The sequence below is a fragment of the Hyla sarda genome, chromosome 9, assembly GCF_029499605.1.
Source record: "Hyla sarda isolate aHylSar1 chromosome 9, aHylSar1.hap1, whole genome shotgun sequence".
Lineage (NCBI taxonomy): Eukaryota > Metazoa > Chordata > Amphibia > Anura > Hylidae > Hyla > Hyla sarda.
Window position 1 is genome coordinate 69,164,853 of NC_079197.1, and position 22,335 is coordinate 69,187,187.

Genomic DNA, 22,335 nt, shown 5'->3' on the forward strand with positions numbered 1-22,335 from the left:
CCACTGACCCGGTGCGCTGCGATACCGTCTCCAGCCGGGATGCGATTCGCGATGCGGGTAGCGCCCGCTCGCGATGCGCATCCCGGCTCCCGTACCTGACTCGCTCTCCGTCTGTCCTGTCCCGGCGCGCGCGGCCCCGCTCCCTAGGGCGCGCGCGCGCCGGGTCTCTGCGATTTAAAGGGCCACTGCGCCGCTGATTGGCGCAGTGGTTCCAATTAGTGTGTTCACCTGTGCACTCCCTATTTATACCTCACTTCCCCTTCACTCCCTCGCCGGATCTTGTTGCCATTGTGCCAGTGAAAGCGTTTCCTTGTGTGTTCCTAGCCTGTGTTCCAGACCTCCTGCCGTTGCCCCCGACTACGATCCTTGCTGCCTGCCCCGACCTTCTGCTACGTCCGACCTTGCTTCTGTCTACTCCCTTGTACCGCGCCTATCTTCAGCAGTCAGAGAGGTTGAGCCGTTGCTAGTGGATACGACCTGGTCACTACCGCCGCAGCAAGACCATCCCGCTTTGCGGCGGGCTCTGGTGAAAACCAGTAGTGACTTAGAACCGATCCACTAGAACGGTCCACGCCAATCCCTCTCTGGCACAGAGGATCCACTACCTGCCAGCCGGCATCGTGACAATATATATATATATATATAACTATATATAGGTCAACAAAATAGAGGGATTTTAAACGCAATCATTTGGTTAAAAAATTTGTGATTTTTTTTAAGCTGTATAATAGAAAAGTATGTAATCATATTGACCAACAGAATAAAGAAAACATGTCTATTTTACAGTAAAGTGTACAGCATGAAAACGAAACGAATTTCCCCACACAAATAGTATTTTTTTTAGCTGTGCCATACATTTTATGGTAAAATGAGTGATGTCATTACAAAGTACAACTGGTCTTGCAAAATACAAGCCCTTATACTAGTCTGTGGATGAAAATACGAGAATTATGATTTTTAGAAGGCAAGGAGGTAAAAACAAAAACGTAAAAATAAATGGGCTGAGTCCATAAGGGGTTAAAAATGATTTCAGGAATTTAGGCAACAAGCTCAAGGGAAGGACCTCCAAGGTAATATTTTCTGAAATATTACCTATACCACGTGTCACACCAGAGAGGCAGCGGAAAATTAGGGAGGTAAAAAAGTGACTCAGAAGTTCTCAGAAGGAGAACATGGCCAGAAGGGTTGAGGAGTGTTGAAACTGGGAATCTACAACATAGAGGGGGAAATGTAGATAGAGAACTGGGTCTAGGTAATAAAACTGGAGTGGAGCGGAAGAGGTTAGGACTGTCATAAATGATCAAAGGAAAGAAAATAGGAAAGAAAACAATAAGTGCATATATACTAATGCCAAAAGCCTCAATTATAAGATGAAGGATCTGGAACTATTAATGTTGGAGGAAGACTATGATGTAGTGGGGATAAGTGAGACATGGCTGGATGGGAGCCATGCTGGGCAGTTAATGTACAGGGTTTCTTATACATAAAATTCTGTCTTAGGCCCGTTCTGCATGAGAACATATGTGAGGAAAATTATCATGTGGAGTCTCTGTGGGTGGAAATAAGGGAAGGGTGTAAGAACAATAAATTACTGATTTGGTTTATTATAAGTTACCAAGTATAATAGAATCATCAGTAAGCCTACCAATATCACAGCATAGAAGGGGGAAGTCATTATTAGGGTGGACTTAACTACCGTTAAATAGACTGGAAAGCTTAAACCTGTAGTTCCAGAAAGGGAGACAAGTTTTTGGCAATAATAAAGGACAATTACATTTCCTAACTAGTGCAAGAGGTGGGGCTTTCTAGACTTTATACTAACCAATAGGGCATACATGTTATCCTAACTAGATGTAGAGGGTCATCTTGGTAATAGTGACGACAACATAATAACTTTTCAACTATCAAAACATAAAATGTCAGGAAGGCCAATTTTCACCAACTAAGAGAGGACCTTAGTGGCATAGATTGGGACCGTGCCCTCAATAATAAGTGCAAAAGCTAAATGGGTGATTTTTAAGATATTGTAAACGACATATTCCCTATGGGAATAAGCAGGCTAGAAATAGGAGAATACCAATTTGGCTAACCAAGTGAATGGGTATGAGGAATGATAAAGACAAGAAAGTAGTGATAAAACATAAAAAAATGATAAGGAGACGAATAAAGTCTATAAAAAAAAATAAAACTAGCAAAAATTGCAACAGAGAGAACAGTTGCCTTAGAAAGTAAAAAGAACCCCAAAATATTCTTCACCTACATAAATAATAAGAAACTTAAAACTGAAAATGTTGGCCCCTTAAGAAATAATCTGGGTGTAATGGTGGAGGAGGAAGAGGAAAAGGCCAATCTACTAAATGCCTTCTTCTCTACTGTATTTACACAGGTAAATCAAATATCACATAACAGGAAAAGGACAAAGTAAATTCCCTAGCAAAATTCCCTTCTTTAACCCAACACAAAGTGTGTGTCACGATGCCGGCTGGCAGGTAGTGGATCCTCTGTGCCAGAGAGGGATTGGCGTGGACCGTGCTAGAGGATCGGTTCTAAGTCACTACTGGTTTTCACCAGAGCCCGCCGCAAAGCGGGATGGTCTTGCTGCGGCGGTAGTGACCAGGTCGTATCCCCTAGCAACGGCTCAACCTCTCTGGCTGCTGAAGATAGGCGCGGTACAAGGGAGTAGACAGAAGCAAGGTCGGACGTAGCAGAAGGTCGGGGCAGGCAGCAAGGATCGTAGTCAGGGGCAACGGCAGGAGGTCTGGAACACAGGCTAGGAACACACAAGGAAACGCTTTCACTGGCACTAAGGCAACAAGATCCGGCGAGGGAGTGAAGGGGAAGTGAGGTGATATAGGGAAGTGCACAGGTGTAAACACTAATTGGAACCACTGCGCCAATCAGCGGCGCAGTGGCCCTTTAAATCGCAAAGACCCGGCGCGCGCGCGCCCTAGGGAGCGGGGCCGCGCGCGCCGGGACAGAACTGACGGAGAGCGAGTCAGGTACGGGAGCCGGGGTGCGCATCGCGAGCGGGCGCTACCCGCATCGCGAATCGCATCCCGGCCAGAGGCGGTATCGCAGCGCCCCGGGTCCGTGGAACCGACCGGAGCGCTGCAGTGAGAGGAGTGTAGCGAGCGCTCCGGGGAGGAGCGGGGACCCGGAGCGCTCGGCGTAACAGTACCCCCCCCCTCGGGTCTCCCCCTCTTCTTGGAGCCTGAGAACCTGAGGACCAGACTTTTGTCCAGGATATTGTCCTCAGGTTCCCAGGACCTCTCTTCTGGACCACAACCCTCCCAATCCACTAAAAAGAAGGTTCTCCCTCTGACCTTTTTAGATGCTAAAATTTCTTTGACGGAGAAGATGTCCGAGGAGCCGAAGACAGGAGTGGGGGGAACAGATTTGGGAGAGAAACGGTTAATGATAAGTGGTTTAAGAAGAGAAACATGAAAGGCATTAGGAATACGAAGAGAAGGAGGAAGAAGAAGTTTGTAAGAGACAGGATTAATCTGGCGCAAAACCTTGAAAGGACCAAGATAGCGTGGTCCCAACTTATAGCTAGGGACACGGAAGCGGACATATTTGGCGGAGAGCCATACCTTGTCTCCAGGGGAAAAAATGGGAGGAGCTCTTCTTTTCTTATCCGCGAATCTCTTCATGCGTGAAGAAGCCTGTAAGAGAGAATTTTGGGTCTCTCTCCATATGATGGAAAGATCACGAGAAATTTCATCCACAGCGGGCAGACCAGAGGGCAAGGGGGTAGGGAGGGGGGGAAGAGGGTGACGGCCGTACACCACGAAAAACGGGGATTTGGAGGAAGATTCAGAGATTCTGAAATTATACGAGAATTCGGCCCAAGGTAGAAGATCTGCCCAGTCATCCTGGCGGGAGGAAACAAAATGTCGTAAATAGTCACCCAAGATCTGGTTAATTCTTTCTACTTGTCCATTGGATTGAGGATGGTATGCAGAAGAAAAATTTAATTTAATCTTGAGTTGTTTACAGAGAGCCCTCCAGAATTTAGACACAAATTGGACGCCTCTATCCGAGACGATCTGCGTAGGCAACCCGTGAAGACGAAAAATGTGTACAAAAAATTGTTTAGCCAACTGAGGCGCTGAAGGAAGACCAGGAAGAGGGATGAAATGTGCCATTTTGGAGAATCGATCAACGACCACCCAAATAACAGTGTTGCCATGGGATGGGGGTAAGTCAGTAATAAAATCCATACCAATCAGAGACCAAGGTTGTTCGGGGACAGGCAGAGGAAGAAGAAAACCAGCGGGCTTCTGGCGAGGAGTCTTATCCCGGGCACAGATAGTGCAGGCTCGCACAAAGTCCACCACATCAGTCTCTAGAGTCGGCCACCAATAGAAGCGAGAGATGAGTTGCACAGATTTCTTGATGCCCGCATGACCTGCGAGATGGGAGGAGTGACCCCATTTGAGGATTCCGAGACGTTGGCGTGGAGAAACAAAGGTCTTTCCTGGAGGAGTTTGCCTGATGGAGGCTAGAGAAGTGGAAATCAGGCAGTCAGGAGGAATGATGTGTTGCGGAGAGAGTTCAATTTCAGAAGCATCCGAGGAACGAGAGAGAGCATCGGCCCTAATGTTCTTATCAGCAGGCCGAAAGTGAATTTCAAAATTAAATCGGGCAAAGAACAGAGACCACCTGGCCTGACGAGGATTCAGCCGTTGGGCAGACTGGAGGTAGGAGAGGTTCTTGTGATCGGTGTAAATAATAACTGGGGATCTTGATCCCTCCAGCAGATGTCTCCATTCCTCAAGTGCTAATTTAATGGCTAGAAGCTCTCGATCCCCGATGGAGTAGTTCCTCTCCGCCGGAGAGAAGGTCCTAGAAAAAAAACCACAAGTAACAGCATGCCCGGAAGAGTTTTTTTGTAGAAGGACAGCTCCAGCTCCCACTGAGGAGGCATCAACCTCCAATAGGAAGGGTTTAGATGGGTCAGGTCTGGAGAGCACGGGAGCCGAAGAGAAGGCAGACTTGAGTCGTTTAAAGGCGTCTTCCGCTTGAGGAGGCCAAGACTTGGGATCGGCATTTTTTTTGGTTAAAGCCACAATAGGAGCCACAATGGTAGAAAAATGTGGAATAAATTGCCTGTAATAATTGGCGAACCCCAAAAAACGTTGGATGGCACGGAGTCCGGAGGGGCGTGGCCAATCTAAGACGGCAGAAAGTTTATCTGGGTCCATTTGTAGTCCCTGGCCAGAGACCAAGTATCCTAGAAAAGGAAGAGATTGGCATTCAAACAGACATTTCTCAATTTTAGCATAGAGTTGATTGTCACGAAGTCTCTGAAGAACCATACGGACATGCTGGCGGTGTTCTTCTAGATTGGCCGAAAAAATTAGGATATCATCAAGATATACAACAACACAGGAGTATAACAGATCACGAAAAATTTCATTAACAAAGTCTTGGAAGACAGCAGGGGCGTTGCACAGGCCAAAGGGCATGACCAGATACTCAAAGTGTCCATCTCTGGTGTTAAATGCTGTTTTCCACTCATCCCCCTCTCTGATGCGGATGAGGTTATAGGCGCCTCTTAAGTCCAATTTAGTAAAGATGTGGGCACCTTGGAGGCGATCAAAGAGTTCAGAGATGAGGGGTAAGGGGTAGCGGTTCTTAACCGTGATTTTATTAAGTCCGCGGTAGTCAATGCAAGGACGTAGAGAGCCATCTTTTTTGGACACAAAGAAAAATCCGGCTCCGGCAGGAGAGGAGGATTTACGGATAAAGCCCTTTTTTAGATTCTCCTGGACGTATTCAGACATGGCAAGAGTCTCTGGGGCAGAGAGAGGATAAATTCTGCCCCGGGGTGGAGTAGTGCCCGGGAGGAGGTCGATAGGACAATCATAAGGCCTGTGAGGAGGTAGAGTCTCCGCTTGTTTTTTGCAGAAAACATCCGCGAAGTCCATATAGGCCTTAGGGAGACCGGTTACTGGAGGAAGCACAGAGTCACGGCAAGGGTTACTGGGAACCGGTTTTAGACAGTTCTTGGAACAAGAGGGCCCCCAACTCTTGATCTCCCCAGTGGACCAATCCAGGGTTGGGGAATGAAGTTGAAGCCAGGGAAGTCCAAGGAGAATTTCCGAGGAGCAATTGGGGAGGACCAAAAGTTCAATCCTCTCTTGATGAGATCCGATGCTCATTAGAAGGGGCTCCGTGCGGAAACGTATGGAACAATCCAATCTTTCATTGTTTATACAATTGATGTAAAGGGGTCTGGTGAGACTGGTCACTGGGATGTTGAACCTGTTGACGAGAGAGGCCAAAATAAAATTTCCTGCAGATCCAGAGTCCAATAAGGCCACAGAAGAGAAGGAGAAGGCAGAGGAAGACATCCGCACAGGCACAGTAAGACGTGGAGAAGCAGAGTAGACATCAAGGATTGTTTCACCTTTGTGCGGAGTCAGCGTACGTTTTTCCAGGCGGGGAGGGCGGATAGGACAATCCCTCAGGAAGTGTTCGGTACTAGCACAGTACAGGCAGAGGTTCTCCATGCGGCGTCGTGTCCTCTCTTGAGATGTCAGGCGAGACCGGTCGACCTGCATAGCCTCCACGGCGGGAGGCACAGGAACAGATTGCAGGGAACCAGAGGAGAGAGGAGCCGAGGAGAAGAAACGCCTCGTGCGAACAGAGTCCATATCTTGGCGGAGCTCCTGACGCCTTTCGGAAAAACGCATGTCAATGCGAGTGGCTAGGTGAATAAGTTCATGAAGATTAGCAGGCATTTCTCGTGCGGCCAGAACATCTTTAATGTTGCTGGATAGGCCTTTTTTAAAGGTCGCGCAGAGGGCCTCATTGTTCCAGGATAATTCAGAAGCAAGTGTACGGAATTGTACGGCATACTCGCCAACGGAAGAATTACCCTGGACCAGGTTCAACAGGGCAGTCTCAGCAGAAGAGGCTCGGGCAGGTTCCTCAAAGACACTTCGAATTTCCGAGAAGAAGGAGTGTACAGAGGCAGTGACGGGGTCATTGCGGTCCCAGAGCGGCGTGGCCCAAGCCAGGGCTTTTCCAGACAGCAGGCTGACTACGAAAGCCACCTTAGACCTTTCAGTGGGGAACTGGTCCGACATCATCTCCAAGTGTAATGAACATTGGGAAAGGAAGCCACGGCAAAACTTAGAGTCCCCATCAAATTTATCCGGCAAGGATAGTCGTAGTCCAGAAGCGGCCACTCGCTGCGGAGGAGGTACAGGAGCTGGCGGAGGAGATGATTGCTGGAGCTGTGGTAGTAACTGTTGTAGCATAACAGTCAGTTGAGACAGCTGTTGGCCTTGTTGCGCTATCTGTTGTGACTGCTGGGCGACCACCGTGGTGAGGTCAGCGACAACTGGCAGAGGAACTTCAGCGGGATCCATGGCCGGATCTACTGTCACGATGCCGGCTGGCAGGTAGTGGATCCTCTGTGCCAGAGAGGGATTGGCGTGGACCGTGCTAGAGGATCGGTTCTAAGTCACTACTGGTTTTCACCAGAGCCCGCCGCAAAGCGGGATGGTCTTGCTGCGGCGGTAGTGACCAGGTCGTATCCCCTAGCAACGGCTCAACCTCTCTGGCTGCTGAAGATAGGCGCGGTACAAGGGAGTAGACAGAAGCAAGGTCGGACGTAGCAGAAGGTCGGGGCAGGCAGCAAGGATCGTAGTCAGGGGCAACGGCAGGAGGTCTGGAACACAGGCTAGGAACACACAAGGAAACGCTTTCACTGGCACTAAGGCAACAAGATCCGGCGAGGGAGTGAAGGGGAAGTGAGGTGATATAGGGAAGTGCACAGGTGTAAACACTAATTGGAACCACTGCGCCAATCAGCGGCGCAGTGGCCCTTTAAATCGCAAAGACCCGGCGCGCGCGCGCCCTAGGGAGCGGGGCCGCGCGCGCCGGGACAGAACTGACGGAGAGCGAGTCAGGTACGGGAGCCGGGGTGCGCATCGCGAGCGGGCGCTACCCGCATCGCGAATCGCATCCCGGCCAGAGGCGGTATCGCAGCGCCCCGGGTCCGTGGAACCGACCGGAGCGCTGCAGTGAGAGGAGTGTAGCGAGCGCTCCGGGGAGGAGCGGGGACCCGGAGCGCTCGGCGTAACAGTGTGATGCCACCTTAGTAAAATAAAAACTACCCAAATCACCAGGGCCAGATGGCATCAATCCAAGAATTTTGCAGGAATTAAGAACTGTGCAAGACAAACCCTTATTCCTTATATTTTAAGATTCTATACTAACAGGGATTGTTCCACTGGACTGGCACTTAGCAAATGTGTTATCAATATTCAAAAAGGGATCAAAAATGGATCCTGGTAACTATAGGCCTGTAAGTTTTCCGTCCCTTATGGGTAAGATTTTTGAGGGTTTTCTGAGAGATGCTATTGTATACAGTATCTCTTTCGAATCAAAGTTAAACTGTCCCCGTAGCACTCCTCACAGCACTTACACATTGTAAGAACTTGTATTTTCTGGTTATTCAACTGGACGTGTGCAAACTTTCCATATCAATAAGAGACATTACCCCAACTACTGAGACAACTAGATCTGTTAAATATAGTATAACATCATCTGCAAATAATGATATGACATGTGATTCCTCTCCTATTAATAACCCTGATATCTGCAAAATTGGTAACCAAAGAGGACAGGGGATATACCTCTCTCGTTCCATTCTTTAATTCTTTATCATGATTTCCACAACAAGGAGCCATTAGCCCATACCCTTATTGATGGCCAAGAATACATTGAGGTGATTGTTAAAAAAAAAAAAAAAAAATTCCTTTAAATCCCATCCTTTGGAGCACCAAGAAGGTGAATGACCACTAAAGGACACCAAAGGCCATTTTGGCATCCACCGAAGGAAATCAAAGGCCTTCTTGGCATCACTGTTGGCACTTTTTTTCTTTTTTTATGTAATAGAAAATAGTTAAAACTTTTTCTGAGTGATTGCTTACCTGCTGCTCTTCTACATACTCCGCCTGATCTGAGGCAATCAGTCCTGGGAGTCGCGATAGTCGGAGTGCTATCAGTTCAGCAAAGATTTTCAAATCACCATTTTATAATAACATTTGTCTACATTTTTGTGTTTTTTCAGTTTTTTTTTTCTGCTTAGACAGCAGAATAATTATTACCTGTAAATTTTCATTAGGAAACTGACCCAGGGAAATAACATGTTGATTTTTTCCAAAATATGAGAATAATATCTTCCCAAAATCTTATAATAATCATTAGTGAACACATTAGGTACTAAAGTTGGAAGATGTCTCTGCTTCTAATTTAGAAGGAGAAGAAACTAAAAGGTACATCCTGTGAATTGTAAGAACAGTGAGACTGTGGAACTCTCTTCCGGAGGAGGAGGTCATGGTGAACTCTGTAAAAAAGTTCAAAAGGGGCCTAAAGTCATTTTTGGAGAGTAATAACATTATAAGTTATGGATACTAGATTTATAGGGACAGAAGGAGCAGCAGGGACCCCCTTTAGACAGCAAGCCCCCCTGTAGACATTGGTAGCAGCGCACAGCTCACCTGCGTCTGTCCTCCGTCGGATGGTACCGCTCCACTGCCCCGTTCTTCCGTCCACCCGGTCTGCATCATGTCGTCCTATGGAGGAGCATGTGACATATACGTCACTCCGCTTCCTCCGTAGAGTTTCGCTGGGCGCAGGGGAGGAGGTGGAGTGACATGTGTGTCACATGCTCCTCCATGGAACACTATGAAGCAGACGGGAGGACCGGAGAACGGGGCAGCAGAGCGGCAGCAGGTATCGGACATGGTATCGGGGACATTAAACGAGTCCCCGATACCATGTAAATGGCTAGTATCGGCCCCGATACCGATACTAGTATCGGTATCGGGACAAATCTTTGGTGAGATCCTCGAAGTCGTTGGATACCCCTGCCATAAAAGTCTCTATGAAATTGCCCCTGTGGGGTGTAGGAAAGAAGGTGGATTTTGGTTTCAGACCTGTGTTGATTGGAGGTGGTTCCAGGGGGGTCTCAGTCGGTTTTTTGGAGGGCCGGGTCGGTATCTCTGGTCTGTAGTCGAGGTAGGTTGAAGTGCCTTTTTAGGGTAAGCTTGCGGATAAAAGTGTTTCAGTCCAAAAAAAGGTTGATTTCACTCGATTTGTTGGACGGACAGAAGGATAGTCCTTTAGATAGTACTTCGAGTTCTGAACTCTCCAGAGGTCTTTTCGACAGGTTGAATATTTTAATGATATCCGTGGAAAGTATTGAGTTACCAGGACATGTGGGTGTAGATGGTTCTTCTAATAGCGGGTGAGTTTTTCTTTTTGTCGTCCTCCTCTTCTCCCTCTCTTTCTTTTCTTTTTGTGTTCGGCGGTCAGATGGGTGCCGCTATGTGGATGGTCTTTATAGGGTACAGCTGGTGTTCGGGGGTCTGACCCAGAGTGGGGGGAAGACCTAAAAAAGACTCTGAGAGGAGAGTGATGTTGCCTGTAGTGAGGGTGGTATTCCCATGCAACTGTTGGGAGGTGGAGGTATTGCATGGTGTATAGAAATAATTTGATTGTTCCAATGTGGCTAATTCTTGTGTAGCACCTAGCATGGCCTAGCATGGCACAGTTGTTCTATCTGGTTGTCAAGCGGTTCCTGAAGTGTTCCCCCATTTACAAGACATCCTAACAATGGGACGGAAACTTTGCATGCACTTCAGCCACTCATACACTGCAAAGCACACCCTCCTTGAGCTGCATCATCAGAACGGTATCCTCCAATATAGTCTGATTTGCAACGTTGCCACACATTGGAATTCCACCTTCCATATGTTGGACCGACTATACGAACGGAGAAAAGCCATCACTGATTTCTTGATGATCCAAGCGGATAGGGGGACTCCCCTGTTTATCTTCAATGTCAACCAGTGGCAGCTCATACGTGACACCTGCCGTTTGCTCAGGCCCTTTGAGGAATCCACATTATTAGTCAGTTGCCAGTATTCCGGGATGAACAACATCATTCCACTGCTTCATTTCTTACACGTGTTGTAAGAAATGAAGCAGTGGAATGATGTTGTTCATCCCGTAATCCTGGAAACGATCGTCAGGGCAATGGAGACGTGTGCGCCTACATCTCACGGCCACATGAGCCCTGTGGGGGATGAACTGGAGGAGGAAGAGGAGGGGGTGGGGCACAGTGGAGTACAGTTTATGTTTCACGAAATTGGTGGTTTTTCTAGTACCAGCTCTATCAGCAGCAGTCTACAGTCTCTGATGAGTACCTTTATACACCCGCATAGTGAAGCAACTCATCAGCAGCAGGTAGACCTGGAGAAGGACCTGAACCTTCCATATGTTGGACCGACTATACGAACGGAGAAAAGCCATCACTGATTTCTTGATGATCCAAGCGGATAGGGGGACTCCCCTGTTTATCTTCAATGTCAACCAGTGGCAGCTCATACGTGACACCTGCCGTTTGCTCAGGCTCTTTGAGGAATCCACATTATTAGTCAGTTGCCAGTATTCCGGGATGAACAACATTATTCCACTGCTTCATTTCTTACACGTGTTGTAAGAAATGAAGCAGTGGAATGATGTTGTTCATCCAGTAATCCTTGAAACGATGGTCAGGGCAATGGAGATGTGGTGCCTACATCTCACGGCCACATGAGCCCTGTGGGGGCTGAACTGGAGGAGGAAGAGGAGGGGCACAGTGGAGCACAGTTTAGGTTTCACGAAATTGGTGGTTTTTCTAGTACCAGCTCCATCAGCAGCAGTCTACAGTCTCTGATGAGTACCTTTATACACCCGCATAGCGAAGCAACTCATTAGCAGCAGGTAGACCTGGAGAAGGACCTGAACCAGCAGATGGTGGCACACCTTGACATGCCCATGCCAACACAGCTTGAAGATCCGCTGGACTTCTGGGTAGCCAAACTTGATTTGTGGCTGCCACTAGCAGAGTTTGCCCTGGAAAAGCTATCCTGTCCAGCCAGTAGTGTGCCCTCAGAGCGGGTGTTTAGTGCGGCAGGGGCCATAGTCCCCCAAAGGAGAACTCGTCTGTTAACAAAAAATGTGGAGAGATTGATCTCTGTGAAGATGAATCAGGCATGGATCAACCAGGATTTCCACCCACCAACGCCTGATGCATCAGAGTATGTACAGTGCCAAACAGATGCCAAACAGATTTGAGGCACTGCTCCTCAGTTACAAACATTTCCCCGCATCAGAACTTTTTTCACCCACCGCGTACTGGTATTGCCACCTACCGCACCACTCTGTCACCGTGTCACTTTCAGGACTCCTGATGCTGCCGCCTCCAGGCTGTCTCATTCTGCCACCATATGGTCCCCTCATGCTTCCACCAACTCAAGGCTTTGCCATTCAGCCACTATATGGTCTCCTCATCTGCCACCAACTCCAGGCTGGGCCATTCAGCCACTATATGTTCTACGCATGCTGCTGCCAACTCCAGGCTGTGCCATTCAGCCACTATATGGTCTCCTCATCTGCCACCAACTCCAGGCTGTGCCATTCAGCCACAATATGGTCTACTCATGCTGCCTCCAACTCCAGGCTGTGCCATTCAGCCACAATATGGTCTCCTCATCTGCCACCAACTTCAGGCTGTGACATTCAGCCACTATATGTTCTACTCATGCTGCCGCCAACTCCAGGCTGTGCCATTCAGCCACTATATGTTCTACTCATGCTGCCTCCAACTCCAGGCTGTGCCATTCAGCCACAATATGGTCTCCTCATCTGCCACCAATTTCAGGCTGTGCCATTCAGCCACTATATGTTCTACTCATGCTGCCACCAACTCCCGGCTGTGCCATTCAGCCACTATAGGGTTTACTGATGCTGCTGGGCCTGGGGTATTACCTAAAAATTGTTATGGTAGCACTAGCTACCATAAATCTTCAAATTAAAATTTTTTAATTCATCTTTTAATCTTTGGGTTTGTGAGGCCCCGTTGTCCCCTCATGCTGCCACCAGCTCCAGGCTGTGTCAGTCAGCCACGGTATGGTTTACTCTTGCTGCTGCCAACTCCAGGCTGTGTCATTCTGCCAGATTATGGTCTCCTCATGCTACTGCCAACTCTAGGCTCGGTCATTGTGCTGTCATGTGACTCCTTGTTAGCTTGGGTTTTGTGGTCATACAGTATTAGTTCAAAGTAAACACTGGGACATTAAACTTGGGAATCTAATATAAATCTTAAATTTAAAAAAATTGTTGTAATCTTTTCAAGACTGAGGCCCTATGGTCGTCGATGTCATATTACCTGTGAAATTATCACAAGAATCCAATGAAACAGCTTGGAGAGATAACAATGAACCATAACTGATTAAATGAAACATTCGCACTTTCACAGTCAGGGGGGGCGCTTTGAGGCAGGGGCTGGAAAAGGTGGTATCGAGCCTGGCGGAGGACCGCCAGCTCGATTTTAAGATACAAGTACAGGTTTTTTCACTGTAGCCACTTCTAGCTTTATGCGCCCACTTATCCAATGGCACAGAAGCTGAATGTTCTCCTATCCAAGTTGCTGGTACTGCAGTCCCTCCCTTTTCAAGTGGACACTGAGAGTATGGGGGCGCGCTGAGAGGCAGTGGCTGGAACAGGTGGTAGCTCACCTTGCAGCGGGCCAGCTCGATGCTCACTGGAACACCAGAAGAAATTCAAATTTAATTAAATAAAAATTACATAAAAAGCTGCCACATCCAGACACTCTGCAGCAGTGATTCTAATAGCGATGCATGTAATCTGCATTTCCTACTGAATAACAGTATTATTTCACTAACACAGAACACTCCCTATGCGTGTTAGGACAAAGCAAAGTGTTCTACACCCCTATTGAGGCTCTCTGTAGGCCAGAAATAGCCGTTTTTAATAGTGATTTGCCACGAATAAATTTGACCCGAACCACATTTTCTCAAAAATTAGCTCATCTCTAATGGCTGCTGTTCTGTCCTCTGCATCCAGTACAGATTTGATCCTTGACAGGGTCCATTGCTTGCCTAAGCCCCTAAAAGTCTGCGTACAAATAAAACATGATATTATTGCTCTCATCCACTTCTTTCATATTAGGGATCAGCTTAAATCTGCTATGAGAGATCTCCCTAACCTACCGGAGAGATTTACGGGCATATAGCCACTCACAGACCTCTCTGACATAACTCTTGCCCGCAGGAGAGAATTTGGGCTGCAGGATAAAGTACTGCAGGATAACGAAATTGCTGTGGTATTCCATTAAATTGATCATTACACACAACGTTGTGGGCATCCTCTGCTCTGAATGGTGTCTGGCCTCTCCTCAGGGTCCATCGCATTCTTCTTGGGGACCAACTCCTAAGAAAATCCAAGAACAATGGACCACAGTCATGCGTGGGAAGAAAAAGACGGTGTGAGACATTTAGGTGCTTTGGTTTCTCCGGTCTGCCTTTTGCTTCACATGCTTACTTATTACTTTATGTTTTTTTTTTTTTTTTTGCTCAACGCCTTCTCCGCAGGATACAGCCCAACTACTATGTGTAAATTTTCCACTTCTATTGCCATTTGTGATCCCCCCCCCAACATAAGGCATAGTACATGGCCTTTCAGTATTTGAACACTTTTATTCTGTTCTTCTCTGTTGGTACCTTAATAGTTGTGGTACCTTGTAAGTGTTGTTTATTGTTTCCTTTTTTACAGCTCTCTGCATTTTACTAGAGAGTCCAAAATACCTTACAAGTTGTTGGCTTCTCTGCCTCCCATGGGATGGTGCAGGAAACTGGGTATTACGGCATCTGCTGTTTACAAGTGTGAGATCGGCCATGATTCACCTCCATGTTTTGCCCATGGTATTTAAAATTGTATCGATGAATGTAAGGGGGCTTAATTCCACTTTTAAACGTTCAATGCTTTGGAAAGAAGCTCAGCAACAATCTAACAATCTCCTCTGCATCCAGGAAACCCACTTAACTGCTACTGATGTGTCTCACCTATCCCACAAGAGGTATCCAGATATTTTCCATGCACTGGCATCTTGTAAAAAGGGGGGAGTGGCTATTGCTTTTAGGGATCCTTTGGCCTTTTTTTCCTGCTGCATATGGAGATGGATTGTTGAGGTTGTTATATAATTATGGTAGGTTTTATTAATAATGTTCTTTACAGTGTAGATTCCTTAAATATCTCCTGACTAAGTTGAAAGGTGTTTTGCAAGGAAATAACATAGAAGGGGGGGATTTTTATCTGACCATGTGGTCTACTGTGGCTTTGATCACCTCTGCCCCAAGACCTAGGGTTTCTGGTATTTTCACTCTCACATCTACAAATGGCCTATATAACGCCTGGTCTGACCATGCTCCTATTAGCCTTAGTGAACAGGAACAGTACTTGCACCATTCATTTTCTGTGTAGAGGCTTAACTCTATGGTGCTGCAAAATCTGCAGCATGCCAGGGCTACTAGGACTAAAATACTAGATTTATTTGCTGACAATGACACTGGAGATACCGCTGACAGTACCCTATGGTGTCCATTCAAAGCTACTCTACGAGGACATTTTATTAGCCAGACAGCCCATGGCAAGAAGCATAGAGAGCACATTTATTTGCACCTCCAGCATTCTATTGCTGATCTCCATAGGAGAAAGAGAAAATCTTTACCCAAGGGCGGCTGAGATTTCAGGTCTTCAGGAACAGTTACAAACCATTGACCTCCACAAGCACAACTTGGCTTTGCACCTCCTTCTGTGCTATTGGCCCGGAGATTTCGAGTTCTACCTGCGCCGACTGAATTAGTTGGCGCTAGGACCGCGTGGACACTGCAGTCTCCTATAGACTGCTATGTGTTCCGCTAGGATTTCCGCCTGAAGAAAGAGCAACCCCTTTCTTCAGGCGGAAATTTTCTAGCGGATTTTTCATCCAGATTTTCCGCTTCACAAATTCCGAAGTGTGAATTTGTGAACGGAAAACCATTCACTACACTATGCATTATAGTAAGCGGAATTTCTGCCGGAAATTTCAAAGGGAAAATTCCGGGGGAAATTTCGTAGTCTGAACCTAGCCTTATAGCAGACTCTAAAATCTTGGGGTTGCCTTTTTGGACAAGTAATGGAGGTTTTATTTTATATTGCACATGGGCATCGCTAGATATGCCTTGTCCTATGACTGTGGTACTAGTCACATAAACAAGACAGTACTTAATTCCAAGAGAGTGATAAAGTATTCCTTTAAAAAAATTCTAACATTATTCTCAGTATATTGCTGCACTCTTTTGTACCACATTATTTGCAATATTTACCTCTGTGAACACTAGACATGTGCGATTTGTTTTGTAACAAACTAATTTGATTAATTACTAAGTTTTTGTACATCAGATCCACCTGAAAGTACAAAAAAGCCCAACATCATATATTTAGACAAAACAGATCATCCAAATAGACTTTATGAATAAGGAGAGCGAAATGACAAAAAACTGAATGATGCAGAAGACTAAAATGATAAAACAAAAACTATCTAATAACTATTAGAATATTTTCGTTACATTTGTGCCAAGCAAAATTCAAATGCATTTGGATTTAATTGGTTAGTTTTTCGGATGGGCAGCGTTATTGTCATATTTATCTTATTTGGCTAATCAGCGTAAAGGGGTACTCCGGTGGAATTTTTTTTTTTTTAATCAACTGATGCCAGAAAGTTAAACAGATTTGCAAGTTACTGCTATTAAAAAAATCTTAATACTTCCAGTAGTTATTAGCGGCTGTATACTACAGAGGAAGTTCTTTTCTTTTTGGATTACTTTTGTGTCACGACCACAGTGCTCTCTTCTAACACCTCTGTCCATGTAAGGAACTGTCCAGAGTAGGAGAAAATCCCCATAGCAAACATATGCTGCTCTGGACATTTCCTAAAATGGACAGAAGTGTCAGCAGAGAGCACTGTGGTTGTGACAGAAAAGAACTCCAAAAAGAAAATAATTTCCTCTGTAGTATACAGCAGCTGATAAGTACTGGAAGAATTAAGAATTTTTAATAGAAGTAGTTTACAAATCTGTTTAACTTTCTGACACCAGTTGATAAAAAAAAAAAAAAAAGTTTTCCACCGGAGTACCCCTTTAACCCTTTTGTATTTCTGTCGAGTGAGACTGTGGAGCAGTGAGCCTGCAAAGGTGGAGTAGATCATGTGACAGAGAGAAGTTGGGGTAGACTTATCAAAACCTGTGCAGATAAAAAGCGGAGCAGTTGCTCATAGCAATCAGATTGATTTTTCAGAGGCCTTTTTTTTTTTTAAATAAGCAATTTCACTGGTTGCTTTGGCCAACTACTCCACTTTTCCTCTACACAGGTTTTTATAAACATCCCCCATTGTAACTTTCCCAAAAGAATGTAGATACACATGCCAAATTGTCTGTAACAAAAATGTCACTCCAGAATGACAAATAATTTAGAATAATGAATGAAAAACATAAACTAAAATGACGGGTTGAAAAGTGTGCTTATCGAAAAAAAAAATAATCTGAACCAAATGAGGTCAAGAAACTAAAACAACAGATAAATGCGCTTAACTAAACTAAATGAACAGAACTACATTTTTCCATCATGCACATGTCTACTATATTACGTAGTGGGAAAATGCATCATCTTTTTTAGCGGATCATAATTTCTATCATACTACTGTGCAGCGGATAGCAGTCTTTTCTTTGATCTATATTTTACTTCCACAATTAATTATCGAAAAATAAGGATTAACTAACTTGTATAAATACCTGCTGGCCTATCCACTTGATTAGCGCTTTAGTAAATGTCATTGATCTATGTGGTGCCTATAGATGAAAGAGAAAGTCAAGTTTGCTTAGTAAAAATGTTTTTACTACACGGAGAAGGAAATTTATTTTCCCTTATTATCACATATTTATGAGCATCATCACGGTATCTTGACTTAAATACACCTTAAAGGGGTATTCCAGGAAAAAAAAAATTTTATATGTAAACTGGCTCCAGAAAGTTAAACAGATTTGTAAATTACTTCTATTAAAAAATCTTAATCCTTCCACTAATAATCAGCTGCTGAATTGAGTTGTTCTTTTCTGTCTGGCAACAGTGCTCTTTGCGGACATCTCTGCTTGTCTTCGGAACTGCACATAGTAGAATAGGTTTGCTATGGGGACTTGCTTCTACTTTGGACAGTTCCCGAGACACATGTCATCAGAGAGCACTTAGACAGAAAATAGAAGTAATTTACAAATCTGTTTAATTTTCTGGAGCTAGTTGATATATATATATATAAGTTTTTTCCTGGATAACCACTTTGAAGTCTATGGAGGAGATTTATCATGCCCCCTCCCATAGGCTTGCATTGAGGGGCGGAGGGTGATGTCACATGGGGGCGGAGGCATGATGTCACACGCCGCCGGCCCTGTAGTCGCCGGTAATCAGACCCGGAGCAAACATGCTCCGGGGACTGATTTTAACTGGGGTGCTGCGTGCAAGATCATGGGGGTCCCCAGCGGCGGGACCCTGCGATCAGGCGTCTTATCCCCTATCCTTTGGATAGGGGATAAGATATCTAAGCGCTGGAGTACCCCTTTAAAGTCACTTTTGTGGCAGGCTTTTTGGCAGACCTGTGCATCATTTTTCATATGTGTGGTAAATAATGCGCAAGTCTACCAAAACTAACAAAATTACTTCACAACACCATTTCTGACTTTGCAAAGTAGGTTTCCAGAGCAGCAATGAGGGTGGTCTATGTTTTCATATTTTTTCAATCATTGCATAGTAATTTTGCTAATTAAAAAAAATTGCAAATGATAAATTAATGACCACTGCATTTAAAGTGACCTACATAGACAAGTTTTTAGAAATCACTTATATTGAAAGTAAAAAAAATGTGTGCAAAAAATACACAAATTAGACCAAAAGTCATACATTTGAGTGTACAGTGCTGAGTAATCTGTGTGCGCTATATAAATAAAGTTATTATTATAATAATAAATCTCCCCCAATATGCCCAGTTTAGTTGCCTAACACTTTTCCTAAAACAAACTATGGGGGAGATTTATCAAAACCTGAGTAGAAGAGGAGTGCAGTTGTCCATAGCAACCAATCAGATGGCTTCTTCCATTTTTCACGGGCCTCTTTAATAATGAAAGAAGCAATCTGATTGGTTGCTATGGGCAACTGCACCACTCTTCTTCTTTACAGTATTTGATAACTCTCCCTTATGTTTTTTGCCTTCAAATTACTTTATTAAAGAGAATCCAATATACAGGGATATAGTGCAGGTGAAGAGCTTTAAAGGGGTACTCCAGTGTACAACAAAATAGTTCAGTTGTTCAATAGTTATTGGCAAGCTTGTAGCACATTGAAGTAGATAATGCAGCAAGTTGTATCAGGTTTGTAACTAGATAATAACAAGATAATAACAAGAGGCCTGTGCTTCAGGGTGGGCTGTATGGGTAGGTATGCTAGACGCGTTTTGGGGTATCCCCTTCCTCGGTAGCAATCATCCCGGAGAAGCCTTCAAGCGGTGTGGTGAGTGGTGCCAGCCTCTTGTTATTATTTAGTTACAAACTTGATACAACTTGCTGCAGTATCTACTTCAATGTGCTACAAACTTGCCAATAACTATTGAACAACTGAACTATTTTGTTAACAAGAACTTCAGAAAACGGCACTCTGAACTCATTTGCGGGTGGCAGTATTAATGATTTTACTATAGCCATATCTGCTCTCTTTTTTACCTAATTGTTTTACATGTATATATGTCTGTAGTCCACAGCAAGGGCCCTACTTGGACTCACATGTTATAAAACCATTTTATTTACTAATAAACTAGTGCTTACATATCATATTTTACATATTTCTATAATCTCACCATACACACTATTTTTTGCACATTGCACAATTTTACATGCTCTCATTTTCATATATAATATTTCTTGCACTTTTGCACTTTTTCATACTGCACTTAATTGCACATACCCTCCTATGTATTCCTAGAGGTTTGTTTTCCTCTTTCTTTACCAAGCCCATTTTAACCTTAAGGACCCGGCCAATTTTATTTTTGCATTTTCGTTTTTTCCTCCTCGCCTTCTAAAATCCATAACTCTTTTATATTTCCATCTATAGACCCAAATAAGGGCTTCTTTTGTGCGTGACCAATTGTACTTTGTAATGAAACTTCTCGTTTTACCATAAAATTTACGGCGAACACAAAAAATTTTTTTTTTAGGGAGGAAATTTAAATGAAAACCACAATTTTGCACATTTTGGAGTGTTTCGTTTTCACACTGTACAATATATGGTAAAAATGACATGTGTTCTTTATTCTGTGGGTCAATATGATTAAAATGATACCCAAGGCTAGATACTTTTATATTTTTGTACCGCTTAAAAAAAATCTAAAACTTTTGTATAAAATCAGTAATCTAAAATTTCCCTATTTTGACCACCTTATAACTTCTTCATTTTTCCGTATATAGGGCAGTATGAAGGCTAATTTTTTTGTGTCGTCATCTGTTCTTTTTATAGATACCACATTTGCATATATTAAACTTTTATATAATTTTTTATTAATTTCTTTTTTATAAAATGTGACAAAAAGCAGAATTTTGGGACTTTTTTTATTTTTTAACGTTTACGCCGTTCACCGTACGGGATCATTAACACCATATTTTGATAGTTTGGGCATTTACGCATGTGGCGATACCAAATATGTTTATAGAAAAAAAATTACGCTTTTTGGGGGTAAAATGGGAAAAACAGACAATTTTTATTGGGGGTGGGGATTTTTCACTTTTTTTCCTTTTTTTTTTTTACACTTTTTATCTGTAGCAATCTTTTGATTGATAATACTGTTCAGTGCTATGCATAGGACATAGCACTGATCAGTATTATCGGCTATCTCCTGCTCTGGTCTGCTTGATCTCAGACCAGAGCAGGAGATGCCAGGAGATGGACGGAGGCAGGTGAGGGGACCTCCATCCGCCATTACAGATAATCGGATCACCGTGGCAGCACATGCAGGCGATCGGATCATCTATTTTATCATGCGCATTGCCGCAGATGCCGTGATCTATACAGATCATGGCATCTGAGGGGTTAATGGTGGATCGCGGATGTCGGCCATTACCCGGCAGGTCCCCGGCTGCTGATTGCAGCCAAAACCTGCCGTGTATGACGTGAGCACTGCTCCGATGCTCGCGGTCATACACAGGAAGTAAATGTACATCCTGGTGCATGAAGTAAAGCCAAACCAGGACGTACATTTACATCCGTGATCGTTAAGGGGTTAAATCAAGTGATGCGAGAAAGTTAAACAGATTTGTAAATTACTTCTATTACTAAATTTTAATCCTTCCAGTACTTATTAGCATCTGTATACTTCAGAGGAAATTCTTATCTTTTGGGATTTATTTTCTGTCACAAACACAGTGCTCTCTGCTGACACCTCTGTCCATTTCAGGAAAATCCCCATAGCAAACATATGCTGCTGTGGACAGTTCCTAAAATTGACAGAGGTGTCAGCAGAGAGCACTGTGTTTGTGACAGAAAGAAATCCAAAAAGAAAAGAATTTCCTCTGCATTATACAGACGCTAATAAGTACTGGAAAGATTAAAATTGTTTAATAATAGTAATTTACAAATCTGTTTAACTTTCTGGCACCAGTTGATTAAAAAAAAAAAGTTTTCCACCGGCGTACCCAGGGCCAGATTAAGGCTGCTTGGAGGACGGAGCACTTTAGTATGATGGGGCCCCCTTCCCCGAAAAAAAAAAACAATGCAGACACAGACACATCCCTAAACCTCAACCTCCCTGTGCATGTTTTCAATAGTGTTGAGCGGCATAGGCCATATTCGAATTCGCGAATATTCGCGAATATATGGACGAATATTCGTCATATATTCGCGAATATTCGCATATTCGTTATATCCTCGTTTTATTTTCGCGTATGCGAAAATACACGCATGCGAAAATTAGCAAATATGTAAATTCGCATATGCGAAAAGTAGCATAAGCTAATTTTCGCATATGCTAATTTTCGCATATGCGAATTTTCGCGCGCCAGTCTCACACAGTAGTATTACATCCTTCTTTACACCACACAAGCTGGAAGCAGAGAGGGGTGATCACTGTGATGTGTACTGTGAAAAAAAAAAAAAAAAAAAAAAAAAAAAACGAATATTCGTAATTACGAATATATAGCGCTATATTCGCGAAATTCGCGAATTCGCGAATATGCGATATTCGCGAATAATATTCGAATTGCGAATATTCGCGAGCAACACTAGTTTTCAATTATGACAAATAACAAGCCTTCACAAAGGCATGGGCATTTCAGACTATGCAGCCCATTTTTTGGTGGGGGTCCATCTGCTGGGACCCCCATCAATTACCTTAGT

The 22,335-nt window shown here is 44.3% G+C and overlaps 1 protein-coding gene and 1 long non-coding RNA gene across 2 annotated transcripts in view; one reads left to right on the top strand and one right to left on the bottom strand.

The window, feature by feature from the left end:
- Window positions 1–19,070, bottom strand: part of LOC130291599 (uncharacterized) — a 34,998-nt gene extending 15,928 nt beyond the window's left edge. The window contains exons 1-2 of the long non-coding RNA XR_008847975.1: window positions 18,999–19,070; window positions 17,688–17,756 (exon numbers count right to left, since the gene is read on the bottom strand). This is a non-coding gene — a long non-coding RNA (uncharacterized LOC130291599). The remainder of the gene's footprint in view (window positions 1–17,687; window positions 17,757–18,998) is intronic.
- The window catches only part of LOC130291597 (gamma-aminobutyric acid receptor subunit beta-4-like), a 520,736-nt gene that overhangs the window by 295,834 nt on the left and 202,567 nt on the right, over window positions 1–22,335 (top strand). The window lies entirely within an intron of this gene.